Source organism: Triturus cristatus, chromosome 6 (genome assembly GCF_964204655.1).
Source record: "Triturus cristatus chromosome 6, aTriCri1.1, whole genome shotgun sequence".
Lineage (NCBI taxonomy): Eukaryota > Metazoa > Chordata > Amphibia > Caudata > Salamandridae > Triturus > Triturus cristatus.
This window is the reverse complement of record NC_140589.1, coordinates 1,683,195,416-1,683,209,174: the sequence shown is the minus strand read 5'-3', so window position 1 is coordinate 1,683,209,174 and position 13,759 is coordinate 1,683,195,416.

Genomic DNA, 13,759 nt, shown 5'->3' with positions numbered 1-13,759 from the left:
AGGCAAGCTTCTCTACCCTTTATGTTTATGAAATGCGTGATGATTAGTCACAAGACACAATTAATATTTCATGTTAATAAGTTAGATGAGAGAATTGAGTACAAGCAAGCCTCCTACAAACGAGTCCTTGCTCCATCAATCCCCTCTCTGATGGCATTTTGTAAAATACCCATCCCAAAACAGATGCCAGTTTCAGTATTCCTCAAGTTCTATATGCTCTTTCACTTTTCCATCTTCTCCTTTGTTCTCAAAATCTCTCAGCTTTTTATAGATTTTGCCTTTCATTTCTTCTAATTCTATCTCTTCATTTTCCCTCTTTCTTTTCCTTCCCTTTTCATTTATTTTATATTTTCTTCTTCTACAGCATCCACACCAAACCATAATTGTTCATACTATTATTGTCACACCAACTAAGGGCAGGATTATTTGACCTAAAAGACCTTTTCCTATATTAGTAAATCAAGTCCCTATTGAAGTTATACTTTTTGTTAGTCTTTCTCAACCTCCAGTAGTTTCAATTCTTCGTGAAGTATTGTAATATTCTTTATGTACCCTCTAATTTCTTTACTTTTGTCTGGATTGTAAGTGCAACAATGTTGGACTTTCAACATTCCACAGACTCCACCCTCTTTTGCTAATAAGATGTCGAGTTCAAGACAATTTTGTAAAATCACTGATCTAATTGCAACCATTTCTGTATTTATCATCAAGAAACCCCCAGCAGTATACGTCGATAGACGATCAACTACTGTTGACAATTGACACATTCTACGTGAATTTAATATGACTCCCTCTGAAGGTATCAGTGCACCAAATATATCACCTACTATTTCAGAAAAACTAGCCCTCTTTCTTCGTGTTAGTCCATTAGTGTTTTCATTGCTTCCAATGATTCTTTTAATATATTACATTTTAGGAAATACAATTCCCAGGTAGCAGTTTCCATACCATTGTGCAGGTAGCTTATAATAAGCATTATTACCACACACATAGTAAACCCCAGGAAATACTGGATCAGTTCCCCCTTTTAGTCCCCAACCTCCCAAAATTAGGAAGTTATGTTCACAGTCACTGGAACCAATAAATATGTTATTATAATCTGTCTTTAATCTATGAATACAGGTCTTCCCTTTCTTTATACAGTCCAGGGATATTGCGGCATGAGCCTTGCCAGCGGTATACATTTCCTCCCTTTCAGCCCATGTTGGTACATGAGTTTTCTGTTCAGCAGCTTTCTTTTGGAAGTCTTGCCTTCTTTCTTCAACTAAATTCAAAAATATTTTTTCTTCTTCTTGTAATGTACAAGTTAAGTTATTCTTGTGTGCTTTAACTAACTCTAAAGACTTCATTGTCAGGAAGAATTCACCCATGAACTGTGCACTCTGCGCACTAAGTACTGGATTCATGTTCCTTTGAAAAGGAAGTTCTGAAAATACTACATCTAAGTTTGAATAATAATACTGTAATTTCCCAGTTGAGTAAAACAGACTTTCTAATACACTACATGATATGCCATATGTTAGTGGTATGTGGTGGTATGTTACTTCTTCTGATACTGAAGCTGGTAACTTCATACAAACATAACAATCACTAATTTCCATTGTGTCAACATACTGGATTAATAATTTTGTGAAGACATTTAATGATGTGTCATTATCTGTTACTGTGTGATGGAAACTTGTCTCATCTGCTGCTTGTAATTCTACCCTATTTTTTTTTAAATGTAGTTATATTCTCATTAGTATCTGTGTTATTCTTCTTATTTATTATCACAAGTAAAGGAACTGCCACTGTTAAGAATAACCAAATGCAAGCTTTACAACATCTCCGTACAAAACTTCGTTTCGGTTGCTCAGTGACTATTTCTTGCCATTTTACTCTGAGAAGATAATTTCTCCTCTTACTTTTGGCACCAGGAATTTCAGATTTTTACTTAAGGAAGTCTCACTCTTTTTCTTTAATCTGAGGAAGGTTCTGATTTTCAGATTCCTCTCTTATGTCTAGATTCTCAAATTCTTCTAATATCACATAAGTCCACTCAGGGCCTTGTTATTTATTATTCGGAAAATTTCAATCATGGATTTCTTCGTAGGTTTCTCTCCCTCTTTCGTCTTGTCCGGGTCTGACTTGAGATCTCATTTACTTGTTCTGGTCTTTCTATTATTCTTCTCAGAACATATCTCAGTCTTTCCATCCTCCTGACCAGTTATCACCTTTTCTGGCTCTTTTTATTTGTACTGCACTTTCACCCTCTTCGTCTTTATTCAATGTTCTTTTATTTTGAGAGGGTCTAGGCACAATCTGTTCTTTTTCTGTTTAATCACTCTCTATCTGTTCCTGTTCAGGTCTTTTTATCATTATTTCATCCGCCGGAACGTCTTCTTCTTCTTCTAGCTGGCCCTGTTTGGTTCTGTTTTCAAATTGTTTTCCTTCTTCCGCCCAAACTTGTTCTTCTCTGCCAAACTGGTCCTCATCAGGTCTTATTTCAATTTGCTTGGCTGCTGCCTGAATGTGTTCTTGTTCTCCTATCAGTCCCTCCTCAGGATTGTGAACAGTTTCAGTCACCTCTACCTGAGTGTGTTCTTCTTTCCCGATCTGTTCTTGCTCAGGTTCTAGGGTTGCTTTGTTCTTTTCTTCCTAAGTGTGTTCTTCTACACCTATCTGGTCCTCACTACTGTCCTGTCTTTCTAATCATGTTCTGCTTCTTGTTTGGACAATAACATCAGGGATATCAATTTCTGGCATCCATCCCTCTTGACTTGTGCTTGGTTGTTCCAAGTCTACTACTTCTGAATCTATCACTCTAGATTCTTCGACTTCACAACCTCCAGCTACTTCAACTGATTCAGTCAGTTCTTTATCAGAAGTTTCTGGAACCCATTTGATATGGCTAGCATGTATCCAATTGGGTAACACTGCAAATTTCACTGCTGTAGTAGTGACCAGTATGACTTGGCGAGGTTCATCCCACCTGGGTTCTAGGCACGTCTTTCTGGCGTGTTTCTTCTCTACCACCCAGTCTCCAGGATTAAAATCATGTGCTTAGGTTAGCTACCTGGCAACTGCGTCTTCTCCAACCTGGTGAGAGAAAGAACGCACTAGGTCAGCCAATCCCTTGCAATAGTCCAATACCAAATCATCATTTATACTAATCAATTTGTTTCCAGGAATAAATGCTTGTCTCATTGCCCTACCCATGATGATTTCATGGGGACTTAGTCTGGTTTTCCTGTCAGGAATACTGAGTCCCATCAACACAATAGTCAATGCATCTGGCCATGACAATGATGTGGATGCACACACTTTAGCCAGTCTTGACTTGATTGTGTCATTCATTTGCTCAACCACTCCAGAAGCCTCTGGGAGGTATGCACAGTGCAGTTTCTGATCAATTTTGAATGCTTCACAGATTAATTGAATTATTTCATTATTAAAGTGAGGTCCTCTATCTGAATCCAAATTCACTGAGAAACCAAATCGAGGAATCAGCTCCCTCAACAATAATTTAGCAACTGTGAGACCATCATTTCTCCTAGTGGGATATACCACCACCCATTGTGAAAACAAACACACTATGGACATACTTCATTCTTCTACATGGTGGCAATTCTATGAAGCCGAGCTGCAGTCTCACAAATGGACCTTCCGCTTTTCCAATTTTTCCCCAACTGACTACTGTTTTCCTGGCTGGGTTCTGCTGTTGACACATTAAGCATCTCTGGCAAAGACTCTCTGCGACTACCCTGAACTTTGGATTGTACCATTTTTGTCTGAATAGTCTAATCATGGCATTTCTACCACATGAGTGTCACCATGATACATTCTGGCCATTGGGGAGAGTAGGCAATCTGGCATAACTGTTCTGCCATCAGGATAAGCCCACACATCGTCTTCTGCTCTTCTAGTACAACCTGCTCTCATCCAGATTTCTGTTTCACTCACCTCAACTTCATCCTGTAATTGTCTCACCTCATGCCATGTTTCTGGAGCTGAGAAAAACATAAGTTGGCATCTGTTTTCACTTGCTTCAATTTTTCGATTAAGTGCCATACTAGTTCTGGCACAATATTTAGCAATGTGGTCAGCATATCGGTTACGGGTTGCTACATAGTCATTTCCTGACTGGTGAGCAGCACACTTGACCACTGCTACTTCTTTTGGCAATTGCATTGCTTCCAATAATTCTTTCACAATTTTCCCATTTCTTATCGAAGATCCTGAAGAAGTCAGAAATCCCCACAGCAACAAAATCTGGCCATAGTCATGCACAATCCCAAAACCATATTGACTATCAGTAAATATGGTTATCCTCCAATTTTACCCAAATGTGCATGCCTTAATTAAGGGCATCAATTCGGCTACTTGTGCGGACTTGACTCCTGGTAAATGGGATGCTTCAATGACTCCTAATATTTTGCAAACTACGTAAGCTATATTAAGTCCTCCTCCCTCAATTCTCAGGTAAGAGTCATCTACAAATAGCTTGTGATCTGACTCTTTCAGGGGCTCCTCCCAAATGTTAGGTCGGGGCTTTGTACACATTTCAGTCACATCCAAACAATCATGATCCACGTCATCTTTCACTTCTTCACAACAGGGGTCTGGCCATAGTGTGGCAGGGTTCAGTATTGTACACCTTACTACTGTCACATTTTCTGCTCCCAGAATCACTCTCTCATACTTGGTCATCCTACTGGGAGTAAGGTGCTGAGTTTGAGTTCTTGCTAAAAGAATCTCAACTGAATGTGGGACGAAAACCTTAACTGAATGTCTCCTCACAATCGATTCACTTTGCTCTAGGCTCACACAAGTAGCAGCAACTGCCTTTAAGCAGCCAGGTAGAGCTGAAGCCACAAGGTCCAAAGTAGCAGGGAAATAAGCCACTGAACGTCGGCTCATTCCATGCCTTTGAGTCAAAACTGAAAGTGCACAACTTTCTCTCTCACAACAGAACAATGCAAATTCTTTTGTATAGTCAGGCATGCCTAAAGCAGGGGCCTCACACAGGCCATCTAGCAATCTCATACATGCTTCAACACATTCATCAGTCCAAACAATCTGGTCTTTTGCACATCTCCGGGTTATCTGAATTAATGGTTTGGCTAACCGAGAGAACCCCTTAATCCACCGCCTAGAGTACCCAACTACTCCCAGAAACATTCTCATTTCTTTTTGAGTGTGGGGTAGTGACATCTGTTTGATTATCTTTATTCTTTCTGGAGTTACTTTTCTGACTACTCTTTCTAATTGGTGACCTAAATATTTCACTGCTTGTTGACAAAACTGCAATATCTCTGGAGACACTTTATGTCCTCCTTCTGCCAAATGGTTCAGTAATGCAATTGAGTCAGTGACACAGTCTTCACGAGTCTTCGATACAACCAATAGGTCATCGATATACTGTACCAGGACTGAGTTTCGGGGTATGACTAGTGTTACTAAACACTTTTTCAGGATCTGATTAAAGATCGAGGGGCTCTCTGTATACCCTTGAGGAACTCGGCACCATGCCAAGACACGGTCATCAAATTTAAAGGCGAATAAATACTGACTATCTGGATGCAAAGGAATAGAGCAAAAGGCTTGGCATAAATCAATTACTGTAAACCAGCCTGCATTCTAAGGTATCTGATATAGAATCACTGCAGGATTTGGTACTGCTGGACAACAAGGCACCACAATTTTATTTATTTTCCGTAAATCCTTTCCTACTCTGTATTTTCCACTAGGCTTTTTAAGTCATATTATGGGCGAATAACAAGAAGTACTCATTATTTCTTTTAAAATGCCTTGTTCTATCATTCGCTCAATTTCTTGAGCAACTACTTTCACTTCTGGACTCATTTTATATTGTCGTGTGTTTTGATAGACTGCACCTTCTTTCACTGTCACTTTCACTGGATCTACATTTGCCATCAATCCAATTTCTTTTCCTGTAAAATCCCACACTTCTGGGTTGACTGTGGTTATCAACTCTTCTGGTAATTCATTTGGAGTCATCAAGGAAAACATTTCATTTACTTCGGTACCTTGCTTGGCAAGCATTACCTTATATATAATATCTTCACTGGGAGTTTGGAAAGCGACACCATCCCGTGTGCAATAGATTGTGCAATTCATTTTGCACAATAGGTCCCTACCTAATAGGTTTACAGGACTGGAATCGCAAACTATGAATCTATGCATGTCTTTAAGATTACCAATGTGCACTTCGATTGGCTTTGTAAGTGGGGTTTAAATTTGCTGATTCGATACACCTACAACTTGGATGCAATCTCCTGCGAGGGGCAGGTTTGGGATGTCTGCTGTTCTCACAGTAGAACAGGTAGCATCAGTATCCAACAGAAAAGTGATGTCATTACCTTCCACTTTCCCATCAATAAATAGACCTGACTGATCTACCGGCAAGCATGCGCCAAGCACGCCCTCCTCTTCTTCCCCTCTCAGGCACCGTCATTGATCATCAGAATCGCTGTTGTTACATTTCAAAAGATATTGTGAAATCACAAAATTTTTCTTACCACTTCCTCCTGGAAATCCGGCGTCTGTACTGTGCTTTTGAACATTCACAAAGTTTGGCATAGGAGCTGGAGGCACCTGATATTGTGGATTAACTACCAGCTGTGGCTGATTCACAACCCCTTCATTCTGCGTCTGTGATTTAAATTTTGATTTGACCCATTATTATTCTGAATACTCTTACACTCATTCTTCCAATGTCCAAGCTTTCCGCACCCATGACAAGGAAATTTCTTTTTTGCTTCCTCTCTATTCATTTGTCCTCTCCATTTACCACCATTCGTTCCCTGATCACTTTGGTTTGTCTCTTTTTCAGTCTGTGCATTTAATTTTAATTCCTGCTGTTCTGCCAATTTCACTTGTGCCCACATCATTTTCTCTTGTAACTTTTTATGCCTGGCCTCGATGTCGTCCCCACAGTATTCGTCACACTTTAAATTATCATCAATGCTTTTGCTCTGCCAGCAAAGCATATGCTGCTGAATCATCTGACTAATATCTGGTTTCAAACCATACACAAATCGATACACAAAATGACCCATGTCCTTATCACCAATATTTTCAAACCTGCTGTACCGCTTGAACACCTGTAACAGCCTCTCATAGTAGGCATGTACAGACTCATTTTATTCTTGAGTTGTTCTGTCTATCTTTACCCAATCTGTTTCTTTAGAAGGAATCTTTCCTTTCAAGAAGGTGATTACTTGATGATATTTCTTCATCACTTCCTCTGAAGGTACTCCTGTCTTTGAATCTCTAGAACACTCCTCACTTGGCCAGTCAACTGTGATTTTGCACTCTGTCCACAAATCTGCCGGCACCACAGTATCAAACAAACCGTCCAGGTCTTTCAACAAAACCTTCGAAACCTTCACAAACCTTTCAACCTGTTTGTACCACTCCATTGTTTTTTCCCTCAATTTCGGGAAATCATTTGTAAATTACTAAATATCCTGTCTGCTCCACAGACCATGAACATATCCACCACCAGGTACTTCTCTCATGGGACACAACCTTACTACCTTCTCTGAGTCTTTCATTAAGAAAGCAGATGTTGATGCTTCCTTGGCTTGTGCTTCCTCCTTCTTTCTAATCCACCTAGTTTTCCATTTGTCAATGTCTCCCCATTTCTGCAAAATGTTCATTAACTCTGTTACCTTCAGTTTTCTACCCGACACATTCATATTTTCCAAATCCTTGTCTGTAAATTCCTCTCGATTTGACTTTTGAAACAATTTAGATCTCCCTATTTCCACTCCAATCTCTGCAGCTATTTCCATCAACTTCTCATGATACACCTTTGCATTTCTAGTAATACTTCTTCATATAAACAACTCTTCTGCATTGTAATAATTCATTCTCCATATTCCCACATTTCCAGCAATCATTTCTTCCAATTCCACTTTTAATTTGTAAATGTCTAGAATCTTTGGGACTGAACTTCGTCTCTCTATTCCCTGTGCCCACTTTTCCAAATCTTCTGGGGTGACTGCTGTTGTTCTTTTCGATGCTGAAGGTGCCATTGATCCCCTTTCTTTCAAATAATCAGGTAAAACTCTGTTGGGGGTTTCAATTACTGGCTTACTTATTGGGAGGTCCATTAAAGAAATGACTGAGCTGCACTCACTGGCTTGATCTTCTGTTATTACTATTTCTTTTTGGGGCTCACCCACAGGAATAGGTACAGTTTGAGGATTTGGAACTTTCATTTTATTTCCAAATAATGGTATAACAGGACCTATAGTCACTGGTACTGTCTGGGCCTCTGCATGCAAATTCATCTGATTTATTTTCTGTATCAATTCTTCTTTATTTTTATGCAGAACTTCTTTTTCTTTCTCATTGCATACTCTATTTATAGAATTATCATGTAAAACTTGAGGAACTAAGGGTGTTCCCAATGCTGGTGCACTTGGAGTAACTACTCCACTGGTCCCTTTATTATACGGTGGAGGATTTTTAATTAAAATGTCCTCCAAAAATTCATCCTCTGATTCTCCATAACCTGTCTCAAATAGATGTTTCGTTTTCTAAATATGTAGGGGAAAATCCTTTATATCTACCACCTCTGGATTTCTCAAGCTCATATGACTCAGTCTCCCACTTTTCCAAAGCTTCATATTGAGTTAACCTGGGTCTTGGTTCTAAATCATTCATTCTTATTCTCTGAAGAATTCCCCCATTGAATGTACGATGTTCTGTGAAAGCTAGCACTCCATCACCTTTGGTGTATTTTATCCAATTTTCCAACCATACACAGGTATGATAACCCCTCTCCATCATCATAAATGAAGCAGGTGTTTTCGGTGGCGGGATAAGAATTCCCTCTCTAGTAAATACAGGCTTATCTTTCTTAAAAAAATTCTTAATTTTCTTTATTAATGACATTTTTCTCTCTTCTCTATACATTTTGGGTAAGGGCCGAGATATAACATTGTCTTCTGCAAACCCTTGAAATCGTCTATCAGGGCGATTCCCTACAACAGCCAAATCAGAATTCCACATACAATTTTCTTTTGTCCAATCCTAGCCTGGCTTCTACCTCTCCAATCAGAATCAGGCTCACGCTCGTGGCTTGACCAATCCCAGCGCGGCCTTTTGTGACGTCACTCCTTAATACTGACCTCTCCTTTACAATCTGCGTTTGTCACACACACCCGCTGTTTCCAACAAGCCCAGTGCGGCACTCTGTGACGTCAGTACGGCTCCAACGACTGACCCTCCTTTCACAAGGTAATACGAAAACTTATTTCTCAATACTTTTCATTAATTTCTTCGCTAGTAACAATATAAAAACATTTGCTACTCAGCCTGTTCCACTAAAACCAAAGGATAGATTCCAATTTTATTCTTGGAGACTCAGAATTGCCCCCCTTTCACTGTCAATAAAACCACTGTTTACCCTTCATTCAAGCTCGGCCGAACCTGCTGCTCCTTCGGTGTTACTCTTACTAGGAGATATAAGACCAAAGTTTCACCAGCGAACTCTCTGCTATCAATCACTCTCACTTTTATACGAAATAGTCCCTAATTTAACACTGCCAGCCAGTGCTATTCCAACAGACGAGTAACCTCACTGCAGTGTGGCTTCCATTTACCACCCTCTATTCCTTTCCTGGGAATTTTCCAGACAATATAAAATGAGACGCTTACTGCTTTTGGTAAAACATAAATCAATAATCAATACTCATCACCAAACTAGTCAATAATAACTATAGCTCTGCTACCAGAAAACTGATCGAGCGGCGCACCAACAACAGATACTGCAAAACCATATACTCACCTGGCCCATCAAATCATACACACACAATATCTGGTAAAACCGCTAGAGTTAAACACTATAATAAGTTGATTAATTTCTCAAGATTAGTTGTTCATCCTAACTAACCTTTCCCTGATCAGTAAGTTCTTTCCATTTGGTCGATGGACCAAATTAGGTGGAACTAGTTGATGGTGAAAATGCACATAACCTTAATTTACTTATGATTTTATAAACAAATAAAGCACAGAAGTTTTAAAAACCTTTATCTAAATTTTGAATGTGAGTGAACCATCTCAAATGCACACTACAGGCACCACCAATCAAAGAAGGAAAATTCAATTAATCAAATACACTCTCAGATTAAGTGCAATGAATTTTGCTCAGAACGGAGAGGATAGAGAGAGCAGTACATCAGAAATATACAAATTGTATTTTACCAAAGATGGTGTGAAGACCAACTCCCTGACCAAAGTGCTGGTAAGGTCCCTTGGGACAGAACAGGCGACAAAGGCTTCAGGACGGGAATCAGGACAGGATAGTGGACCTCTCTAGAACCGACGAACTTGTCGCACCCCTCTCTGACACTCTCTTCCTCCTAGAGATTCTTCTGCGATCTTCTTTCTAATCAATTGCTTAAGGTAGGATCGATTTTCATCAGCATCACTCGTCACTCCAACAGCACCTATGGCTCACCGCATCACTACCGCACACATCGATCGATCTGGTCTCTTCCATTCAGCCGCAGCGATTACACACTCTAACTAACTAATCTACCCCAATTATACCTTTTGGGACTCATGTACCACCCCCTAAAAGTTGCAATATCGTAAAACTAGGAGCTCTTATTGGACAGGCAAGGGGTGTTAGGTCATCACATCAAGTTGTCCTTTGTTCATAAATCCATCCCCTTAATTTATATTCATTCTTTATTTTCTCATTCGGATTTTATTCATATCTGCCACAAATTATCAACAATGTCCCATATGACTTTAATATTTGAACTCTTGACGTTTGGGTTCCGACGGTTTAGCAGTCTGTGACCTTGGCTGTGAGTCAAAAATCGTGTCATTCTTCCGGGTGCACCTCGGTTGGACATGCGCAGATGACTTTCACTCAGAACACTCAAGTAATGACGAGAAGACCCAATTATGAACTAATGGAAAGGTCAAAAAGAGAAAATATTGTTTTAAAAAATAAATGGTTTAAACTGTATACCACCCACCTCTACTCTATTTCCCTTAAATTAAATTATTAGTACTTTCCACGCATTAGCTTTTAGTAAATAGAGCGTTTTCTAAGCAGCAAAGCAGGTGCCATGCATGTGGGTCTTAAAGACGTCATATTAATGCGTTCTGCTTATGCGCAGCAAATTCCCTCCAAGTTGATAGACATCACATTGCGTAGATGCAATTGACGCATGCGCAGTAAAGTTTTCCCTGTTACAGCCGCGTTTAGTCCGCTATCTTTATTAATGGGTAGTAAACACATAGGCAAGCTTCTCTACCCTTTATGTTTATGAAATGCGTGATGATTAGTCACAAGGCACAATTAAAATTTCATGTTAATAAGTTAGATGAGAGAATTGAGTACAAGCAAGTCTCTTACAAACAAGTCCTTGCTCCATCAAGAGAGAGATAGCACTCCGCTGGGGCAGTGGCATATGCCCTACTATTAAGGCAATGCTACATAGCATGGCATACTGTGACCTGAAAAGTGAAGTTCATGCCATGCTACAACCCCCTCACTGCTAGACCTAAAGATATTTGGCAACCCCTCCGTGCTTATTTACTCTCTCTGAAATCAGACCCCCGGAGCCCAACCCCTCATTCTCCTGCTGCTGCATCTTCTTCATATTTCGGCAGTCAAGGCACTAGATAGCATTTGCCCTTTCCCTTGTCAGTCTCTTTATCAATGATCATACCCTCCTGTGTTTAATACATTGTAGAGTCTTGTTGTGTTCACTATATGCTGCATTCTCTGCTGTGTAGAACTGACATGATACCGTTCTGCTATTGGATGCATTATTGTATGTCTCATGATGTTCGTAAGTTAAAAAAAAAAAATTAATACATATCATTGGTAATTGCACTGCTGTCTTACCTGAACGACAAAGATGGCTTAGTCCACTCTTTAACAAAGAGGGGTGCGATAGACGCTCTAAAATATGCATTGAGGGGAGAGGACCTTCACATGATGAATGGTTAAATTAATGGGTGTAGCCCTGTTACGCTTGAAGGGTAAAGAGTACCAACAAAATGCCAACCGAGACTCTGATTTTTCCTTGGATAGTCAGGGCCTTCCTGGGGAGGTGCTTTTATTTTTATCTGAGACTGATCTATTACCACAGCACCACGTATGCGTCTTTTCAGGGCTCCAGTTGATAATGTTTTTTTCCCTATTTCCGTCTTTGCTGAAGGAGTAATTATTTGGATGAGTTTTAAATTACAAATCATATTGTTTTATCATAGGAGTTTAGAAGGATAGTTTTAATAAACAATGTATTGCATAATTGTAATTAATTTTACGTAAACATATGAAATTGAAACTGAATTAAGAACAACTGCACAAGCGTTGAACAGAAGTACCAAGAGAAGAGTGAAAGGACTGGCAGCCCATCCTAGGTTCCTAATACCACCAGCTGAGAGGCCACATGACCCCAGCGGGTCACAAAGAGTTACGTGCACAGGTGTGTGCCATAGACTGGACAGATGCCAGGTGAGTTTGTGTAGCAGGAGGCTGCTCTGAGAGCCTGTGAGCAGAAAAGGTACAGATTATATGTGGCTGAGGCAGAGGTAGGGCCGCCCCTCTGTTAGTCTGGGGTGTATCTCTTTGCTGCAATGCCCAGGATTAAGGATATTTTCTGACCTCTTGTTCATTCCTGAGCAGGAAAGAGGGGAATCTGATAGGCAGAGTCACGAGGCCCATTGACCAGAGAAAGAGGAGGGGCAGATGTGTTTCAGACTAAGGCAGCCCCCTTTAGTTTGGATCCCTGTTAAAAATTTACTTTAACTGTGACAGTCAAAATCAACTGTTAATGGCCATTTTCAGTTTTAGGAGTGAAGTTTAATTAGTCTGCCATATTTGGGATAGTTTATAGTCGGGAATAAGTGACCATTCCTATAAAGAATCCTAAAATAGTGCTGGGGACCAATTTTCTTGTATCCATTTATCTCAAGAACCCACTCTGGTCGACTGAACCTTTTTACTTGCCTAATAGCGTGGAGGGAGCAAATACAATTATCAAAGAATACTTCCCGCAATTTGACATAATGGAAGACTCGGAAGCCAATTGCTATTTCTATCGGGATTTTATTATCAGAAAGAACATCTGCAGATACAAGCACCTTAGCACAAGGCTCAACAGGTAAATGGGTACTAATACAAATGCCACTCTACGAAGAATCCGCATACGACTAAATATGAACAAAAGTACAGCTTCTAAAAGCATGAGGTAGATAACTACCAAGCTAATGTCGATATTAGGAATCATTAAACCAAAGCATTTCTGTCCCTACTCTATGCTGGATGACGTCCCTGCTTAACATTCCCTGAAGACCCAAAAATCATGAAAAGGTGTCAGAAGTGAACTTCCTAAGAAGTCTTCACTTGGAGAGCTTGATCTAAAAATGCTCCTTCTAGCTCCTCGCCTACCTCTTCTCTCTGCTCTGGGCTACTCTCTTCTGCTCGGGCTGTCCTACTCTCAACTGCTCAACCCTCGGGGCGCTGTCCCTAATACGAAACCCCAAAACATAGAACACGCCCTCTGGCACACCTCCTCGACCAGGTCTTCTTCCAGTGATTTTCCATTCGGCTACGTCCATCTTCCATCGTCCATCAGCTTGGCCTTGAGTCCCAGACACTGTCGGCACGAGGAGTTGCGATTGGCACATTCCAATGCACTCCCATGTCTGGCTTTCTTCATAATTCAACTGTTAGACAAAGACCTTTTTACTACCGAACCAACTGTCCTTGCACCTG